Source organism: Temnothorax curvispinosus, unplaced genomic scaffold (genome assembly GCF_003070985.1).
Source record: "Temnothorax curvispinosus isolate PA1 unplaced genomic scaffold, ASM307098v1 QBEX01015287.1, whole genome shotgun sequence".
Taxonomy (NCBI): domain Eukaryota; kingdom Metazoa; phylum Arthropoda; class Insecta; order Hymenoptera; family Formicidae; genus Temnothorax; species Temnothorax curvispinosus.
This window is the reverse complement of record NW_020225067.1, coordinates 1-9056: the sequence shown is the minus strand read 5'-3', so window position 1 is coordinate 9056 and position 9056 is coordinate 1. Positions and strand designations below refer to the sequence as shown.

The window sequence follows — 9056 nt, the reverse complement described above, 5'->3', positions numbered from 1 at the left end:
AAAATTATATACTATAATTTTTAAGTAACTACGTTTTCATTTAACCTGATTTATTGTCCATTCATAATTAAACTTGGCATAGATATTTTGCAACACTTTGTCGAAGGATCGTTTAATGTTTAATTCTCAAACGAACGATTGCAAGAGAGACTGTGAAAAAGAGAGACGAACGAAAACGTGTGACCAGCGTAAAATTCATCGCGGCCGCAAACGACGTAAAAACAAAGGTTCTTAAATTTATGGTACAATCAAAAAGTCTTTATTATTTTCCCAGTGACGGCGCATCGCCATCTTTTGTTTTTGCCCTCTGCCTTGCCTTATGACGTCATAATTTATCCAGCCGACTATTGTCCCTTTCAAGACATTATCAAAAGGACGAGATCTTCGCCCGTCCCTCCGTTTCGCAAACGTGGAATAGCGAGAGATTTATAACCTTTTTTTTATAGAGTGATCGATTAATCATTGTCGTCGTTACTATGCCGAGTCCGTGACAGAATAATCTTGAAGCTCCAATAAGTAATCATTGCTGTGAGTGTCGCAAAAATTGGATTAATCAATACGCGGACGTTATTATATTTAATATAATCATTAATTATATAATTATTAATTATATAATTATTAAATATAATTATTAAATTTATTATCTAAAGAGGAGATACAAAAGCTTTAATACTCGAGATACAAAAGCAGTTTAATACTCGTAAATTTTTCTTTAAGATAATTACATCGAGATAATACATATCATATTAAACGATGCAAATTAAAAGATGGAGCACCTCATTTTAGCATAATAATGCCGTATCAATAACATTAATTTGAATTGATTGGCCTATTGCAATAATACGTGCGGTAGTTGTATGTGCTTGTTATACGAACTGTAATTGTATCGAGTAATTTATTACAGTACCGCGGAATGCAAATGTCTCTTAATTAATGCGGGCGGAGAAACAACGGACTTTTTCTCCTCTTTAGTCTCACGGCATGCTTCCATCATGGCAGGCGATCGGCAGATAATCGAAAAGCTAAGCGACGGGAAAATTGCGATCGGAGGGTGACCAATCGTCCGTGAAAATTGAAAAACTATTTCGATCTATAGCGTTCACACGCAGAGGACTATCGAGTTTCCCGTTGCACCCCATCCCTATCTCCGGAATTAAGCCCCTCTCTCTCTCTCTCTCTCTCTCTCTCTCTCTCTTAGTCCGCGAGATAATGTACCCGGTTTCTAGGATTCTCAATTATTATAAAGTGATCAACGGATAATACCCGGGCTATTAAATTGTTATATGCCACTCGTCTCGAGCGCGTTTTAACAGAATAACGATCCTACCGTGTACCGTGGGGGTATTCAAAGTCTCGCCGTGTGATCCAATCGATGTATAATATTTATCTGCCGTACATTATCTCCGAAACGCGCTATTACATGACAGCTATATTACTACAATACGCCCACAACGTGAATAATTAATAATGGCGATGCCGAGCGATATATACGTGACCGGAGAAACGTCGATCGTGTCGCGTACATTAATAAACGAAATAATGAGATTATTATGTAATCCATAGGCGTCCATCGTATCTTATCTATGGAATATTTTATATGTAGAGGGGGAAGCGGCGGGAAAGCGCTATGTTGCGCGAAACAAAGGGATCCTTCGCGAGCAGCTGCGCGGTGTGTCGACCCTCGGAGAGTGACGGAACAGGACCTTTTTCCGGATGTTTTGGTCAGGTAAGATTTGCATACCGGTCAAACGAGTCTGCCGGCATGGCATCACGGTCACTTTCGAAACATGCGTGTGGAATCTGATGCGCTTCCGCGAACGGATTCAGTGGGTCCGAGTGTCCTTCAAAAACGTCGGTTTAATCACTCGTCGAGAGAAAAAACGGAGTGTGTGATTTAATTGTGTGTAATCAACGTTACGTCTGTAATGTGTGACCATAAAATAATCATCACTAATCGATATTGTGTTCTTAATCTGACAGACGTAAGCTTGGAAATTATTAACTTCCGAGAGAAGGAACGAAAGAGGCTGATAAACCTCGCGAACGTGACAAATTAATAAACATACTGAATTTAAATGGATATTAAAATTTCCTTATTCGACTACTAGTTCGCAAACGTCTGGCTTGCAAGTAGCGAATCGGCTTAATGTCAAGTTTAAAAAAGGATTTGGATTTGGAATATTGATTTTGTATATTATTAACATATATTATTTTTATATCCAAATTTTTCCACGTTTTCTTTTTCACATATATGTTATCGATACAACTATAAGCTGTTCGATCGATCTTACAATTAGCTTAAACAGCGCCGTCTTACATATATGGCAAAGCCGAATAATTCAGATGTAAACGCGGAGAGTTTATGATCGGGAACGATCGAATTGTGTTTACGCCTGCCGGAAAATCATGCTCGCCAGCTGATTCTAGACGTAGCGTTTCGTATTTGCGTCATGTCACGTGTACGTAGTGCGCGCGTTTACCCGCAACCGTGATTTAATATCCCCTCGATCGCGGATCGTGCGATCGAGCGACTTGATGCGCAAATTAATTAAATTCCAGTCGCGCGCTCTCGGAAAGCCTTCGGCTCGTTTCGCGTAATTGCGCGTTTCGTCTCATTAACACGATAGTCAAATTATACAAATTCGAGTGACCCGTGCGCAGAAGGTATCTATAGAGGGTATCTAGAGGCTATCTCGTAAAGAGTGCCCTCCGAAGCATATTGTCATATTCTGTGAAAAATATCGCAAAAAAAAGCGAGCGTTATCGCATTCGACTTATTTGCGACAACTTTGTTGAGAGACATAACATTTATTTTTATTTTCACTGCAGTTTCAGTATTGCGGAATTTCACTGCTTTGTGTTATATTTTAAATCGTTGCATATCTTTAATTATAGTCTCAGTTGCTCGCAAATGTAAAGATCGACATGTACAAATTGTAAGTTTTTATCATCCGAGATTTTTTCGTTCAAGATTCCACATTATTTAGCGATATTTCAGCGATATTTTCTATCTCATTTATCTGTCAGTTTACACTCTATCTTATTTCTTTCTATAATATCTCACGTAATCAACAAAATATCGCCGCTCAAGTACTCACTCTGTATAGAATAAGAGCATTGTCCTCTTGTATCGTTGATTAATTAAATAAACACAATTATGTACGAGATACTTAGGTCATCAAGTGCGGTCAGAAACGATTCAATACCAACTGTAAATGTTTTTTTTCATTTAAGATATTTCTAATTTAACAATTATGAACTATAGATATAAAAAACTTCGACAAAAATTCATCATTAAACGCGGTCATAAGCGATTAATTTCCAACTATGAATGTTTCTCTCGCTTAAAATATTTATAATCTAACCATTATGAACTATGGATAAAAAAGCTGATAAAAATTCAAATTTATCCCGTTACAAAAACTTCCAAACAATAATAATTAATATTGCATACGACTAAAGATATATTTAGAAATAATTGTTTTTTCGTAAAATATCAAAAACAGACACAAAAAAATATTCATGAAATTCCAATATATGTCACACCTTTATATTTAATATGCTTATTACTATGTTTACAGAAAAATAAAAGGTCCTTCTCTCTTTCGGCGAAATTAAAAAAAACTAACGTTGAATGAAAGTCTTCAAAAAGATACGGGAGAAGGAGAAACACGGACGATCGGCGATTTTCCCTTACATTCGCAGCCGTTTCCATTAACGAGCCGACGGAACCGTTGCAAGTTTTTGCATTCAGCTCCCACATAAGAAGGTAAGAAAAGATCCGCGCAGAAAATGAGAAAACACAGACGAGTCGCGATTTCTTGCATACCTTTCGCATTACTGGCCTCCACTCCCTTCTTGCCTCACTCGCCGTTTACCTTTCCTTTCCTTTTCAACCCACGAATTTCTCCTTTACCCGCGCGGTCCACCTCTCGCTTTTCTCCCCTCCAATACCTCTTTTTACTTCCTTTTTCCTTCCTTTCAGCATGCTACTCTTGTTTTCCGCTGTTTCAATAAAAACAAAAACCTAAGAGCAACTTCCCCATCTTGAACTGAAAATACGCCATGGAATATGCCGTTCGGTCAATACGCGTGGAAAATTAAAAATAAAAAAAGTATCATTAAAACGCGGCGGTGAATAGAGATATTTTAAAATATAAAACATTTTATATAATTGCGTTTCAGTATATAAAATTTTAAGTTTTATCACATTCTTTATCTCAGCAACTAATGTCTAACAGCGCCTAACCGAGTTAGTTACGCTATTTAATCTAAATATCTATATAAAGCTGAAATTGTAATTATTTTTCAGATGATATTTTCAGATGTTATTTATAATCTTTTTTTTCAGAGACATATCAGACATGTTGGAGGACATTGGTGAGATTTCTCGGTATAGACGGTGACCGCCCCTTTCTTCGGTCGCCGTCGAAAATATTTCCGGCCATTTTTCGCCCCACCAACGCAAGTCCACCCTCCGAAAGAAAAGCAGCGAAGGTGGGGTAGCCGTAGGGGATAGAACAATGGAAAAAGTATCGCCATCTTTAATTCTGTCCCTATTCGTCTCAACGAGGAACGAAGAGCGGTTCGTCCCGATGAGAAGAAAAGAATGAAGTAAGATCGATAGATTCGGTTTTGTAAATCTTTTCAAAATTTTTTGCGTCTCACATATTATTATTGCCTAATTATTCCTATAAAGTATTCTGCAAAGTAATTATTGGCAGTGCGTTTCATAGATATCTGTACTTTATCGCACATTATTTTATTGAGAAAAGAAATATGGATAATGCGCCAATTTTATATTAATTATATCCCAAGATTTCCAAGACTCTTGACGTATCATTCCAGTGCAAGATGATAATATTGAGATAAATTGGAAATTATAAAATACTATTTCATCATGCTTCAATTAATAAGTTTTTTGTTTAAATCTGAATAACTGTAAAGCGAAAAGGAGTAATATTAAATTGTATTTAATGCCAATTATCTAAAAAATCATTACTTCGAAAAATTTTAGATAAGATAGATAATTTTGTGTTCATGTTAACAATTATAACCGACAGCTAATTCTATTGCAGCAGGATATCTGACTAGCCAATGTATCCTGGGACACCATAGAAATCAACAGGTTCGGGTCGTAGATGCTAGATGGAGATGCATTATCGCAAGCAACTAAGTTCTGTGTCTCAATTTAATTATTGAATTATTGTATACAATTTTTTGTCGTTGTTTATTAAATAAATTGACATAATTTGGATATAATAGTGAATAATTATCATTAACACGATAAAAATATTGATGAAGCGACTTTAGTGTTAAACGACGTTATCATTTTTATCATTAATTGCATGGATACTCGCGAGAGACTGACAAGAATAAGTATAACATTTATAACAGAATCGCAATTTTTTGCAATTCAGTTCTTGATAACTTTGTGACTGATGATGCAACGTAAAATTATGACACAGTAAATTTCTCTTGAAATTAGAGAGAGATAGACGATACTTTCAGTACTTATTCTCAAAAACTGTAATCTAAAGACCAGACGTTAGTTCAGTTGTTATATTTTAGAATATTTCATTCCACTGAGAAGATTATTCATTACGTGGAAGATATACATTCCTGTACGATTGCGGCCTTGCGTTTCAATAAGACTAATAGCAAGAAAACGAAAAAAACTGTTCGAGCGCGTCAGTAAAAAAACTCAAGTAATAATAAAAATATGGGAAAAACTTCATAATTCTCGTATATAATTATTACGTAACTTTGCAATCGCTCATTCATATGCATACTATCGTCGTAATGTTTTCCATTTTATTCATACGGAGTGTGTGCAGTAAAAATGAGTTTAATAAACTAAACAAAGAATCGATAAATTATATAAATAATTTAAAGAAAATGTTAATAGTATAATCTGCATCATAATATACGTACACACAACATTTTCTAATATTTTCGAAGCAATGAGTGAAAGTAAAATAAATACATCGAATAAGTAGATTAGGTTCGATTTATTGTTCTAACATTTTAAAGATATTTATGAACCTGAAAAAGGCCAATTAAATATTTTAAAGTATATGCTCGAAATTCCAGCCTTCTATTTGTACACATAAATTTATCTTACGAATAAAATTTTTTTTACAAGTTGAATACTTATATTTACTATCTATACGATTTTTATCTTTAGACGTCCATTTTACCTCACAAAAAATTTCTCTTATTAAGTTGTATCACAAATAAGAGAAAAATCCACGAACGTATTATTTAAAAACGATCCAAAATTATTTAACGACACAACTGACCAAATTCTTTATTAAATCATAACGTTTCGATCCTAATTGGGTCCTTCTCAAGCACAAAACCATCATAAGTCGCCATACGCTGATTCCTAGCACCATCGTGCGTACATAAGATAATTTTGTAATGATATTGATGATGTGTTGATGATATAAACGGAATAATCGGAACATCCTGTTTACTATATCCAAAATGTGTCATGGTCAAATTCACACTTAGAAAAATATCTCACTTGATAAGGACCCAATTAGAGTCGAAACGTTGTGATTTACTAAAGAATTTGACCAATTGTTGTTGTTAAATAATGTTGGATCGTTTTTAATATTTACTGGCGAAAAAAAATTATTGTTATTGTATATTATTTAAATATCATATGCACTTGTTTTGTGAAATCTTTTAATGAAAATAGTGTACACGTGCAGCGTGCGTTGTCCCAAAATTCATGCGTAACTTAGAGCTCTCATTCGTTAGATTTAAATTGCTTTCGTTTAAAAACTATTATTCCAATGAATCTTTGCTAAAAAAAAATTGTTACTCCTGATAAAAAATCTCACTACACATTTCGCGCGTAAGCGAATTGCGGAACACATGGTGGTATATCTGTTATAAAAAAATAGATGTTATACATATATATTATACATATAATTAATTGTTTCTCATAAGCTTATTATGAATTTATGATAAATTATTATTTTTTATTACTATATCGTTTCTCCTGACTGATGTAATAGAAGCGCAAGGCTACAAGAACAAGGATTGAGAATAAAAAATGTTTTCTCTAAAGTAAATGCGATTTCGCTATAGTATGGAACACTCCTGATCATAACGATATAAATCAATTCTAGTTTTCCGTTTTGTTTTCGATCTATGTAGATTAACCGTATATTTCTTTGTCTCCATTAAAATTGCATTAAACAATATTTCACTGATAAAATTTTCCACTATAGAAAATAAAATGGATTATCCCATTCTTCATATGTCCTTGGAAAGTTATCCGCAAGCATAATTATAAAAATTCTCCCATTGCGCAACAATAATTTTATTATGGTGATAACCTCCAAGGTTAGTCTGAATAATAATTTCATTGTTGATAAATGAACGACTAATCAGTTCCTCATGTTCATTAAGCGCCTGCGTATGTATGTGTTTCAACGACACTCGTCATTGCACACATCTTTAATTAATCTGTCCCATTAGATGAATTTTATGAGATTGTAGAACCTTAACAAATAATTTACTACTAAAGAAGAAAGATTTATATCAAATTTCTTACTGTAGACGTCACATATCCGGACGACAAATTATGAGAATGCATTACGTAAGAATTGGATTGTCGGTCATTATGGTTAGACAAATGTCAAATATAATTAAACCATGATTAACGTGATCTAATCATATACCATTAATGTCGATAACACACAATTGCAACTGTCACGCTCACTAATGTAATTTTATTCGAATCTTGCAAATGCTATTTACATTACATTTGCGATTTATTTACGATTTCTAAGTGTGCATTTACAATTAACGTGTGCCTTTTTACTTCGCCGTTTTTCCCTTTTCTCTTCGTTACTTCTACAATCGATTTTTTGTAGATATTCTATATTTTACAATTTTTTTTACATAATAAAATATTTAGGAAACTGAACTATTTCCTTCTTCTTTGCACATTCTCTTCGCACAAAGTCATTTGTAGATAATTAACACGTACATATTTAATTATACTTTCTTCTTTTTATAATCCAAACTTATAAACAATTTATCAAAAACACATTTTAATATTTAATTACTATTATATCATTATATTTTGTAAAAATTGAGAAAATAATAATTTTATGTAACAAAAAAGATACACGCTAGATTATTTGAAGAATTTTTTTTCTCGGAATATTTTATAACCAATTTTATAGACGCTAGTGGAATAACACCTCGTTCACTCATGTTATTCACTAACCTTGAACATATTTATATCCAAGGATAATGAAAGGACGAAAGTATGCAAATTTTCTGGCCTAAGTCATCGGCAAAGTTCAGTCGACAAGCATAATATTTAGAACAGGTTTCGTGAGACACGGCGGCGGTTTCCAACGAGATGTTTTCGAGGATAAAGAGAGAGGATAAAGGAAGGAAAGATTATACTACGTGTCGGCGGGGGCAGTCTGCCGATGGACGGACAGATGTAACATGAAGTGCAGAGGCCACCTCGTCGAGACACTGCGAGACACATTGCATCGTGCATCCTGACAGATCGCTCGCGTTTCGCGGGCTCCATAAGCACGCGAAGCGTCTGTTATTCGTGACTCCACAACCGTGTCCAATTCTAGCAAATAATCTCTGTTCAGTTGCTAACTAGTTATCCGAGTGCTTAGCCAGGTGCCAGAAGAAATTTTTCAGTTGAAATTCACGGAGATCTTTAAGCGCGACAAGACCTACCGGAAAGAGAACATCGATGAAAGACACCTTTATCGTGCGGTAAGTAACTTGTTTTTTATGTCAATAATAAATCGCGAATTTGCAAAAACAATGTAGATTTAATAATGAAAAAGTCAGTTAGATAAGGAAAAGTAAGATTTCACAGTTTTCTTATATAGGTACGTTGATAATTAAAGTGTTATATAAGAATTATGTTATCCTTTTTGAAAACTTGTAGATATTATTGAAAAACAGTTTTCAATTTATATAAAAAAGAGAATACGTTTTTTAGAAAAAAATATGTATAATATATCTATTTTTATTCTATAACATATACTAGTTTAATT

General features: G+C 33.9%; 1 long non-coding RNA gene across 2 annotated transcripts; it reads left to right on the top strand.

Annotated features, from left to right (window-relative positions):
- Positions 1 to 1607: 1607 nt before the first annotated feature.
- Positions 1608 to 5359, top strand: LOC112465513. Of its 2 annotated transcripts, none has more exons than XR_003042030.1 (4): positions 1608 to 1726; positions 3582 to 3769; positions 4352 to 4614; positions 5079 to 5359. It is a non-coding gene; the product is annotated as an uncharacterized LOC112465513 (long non-coding RNA). The 2 variants fall into 2 exon arrangements; XR_003042031.1 differs by lacking the exon at positions 1608 to 1726 and adding an exon at positions 2915 to 2936.
- The last annotated feature ends 3697 nt before the right edge of the window (positions 5360 to 9056 follow it).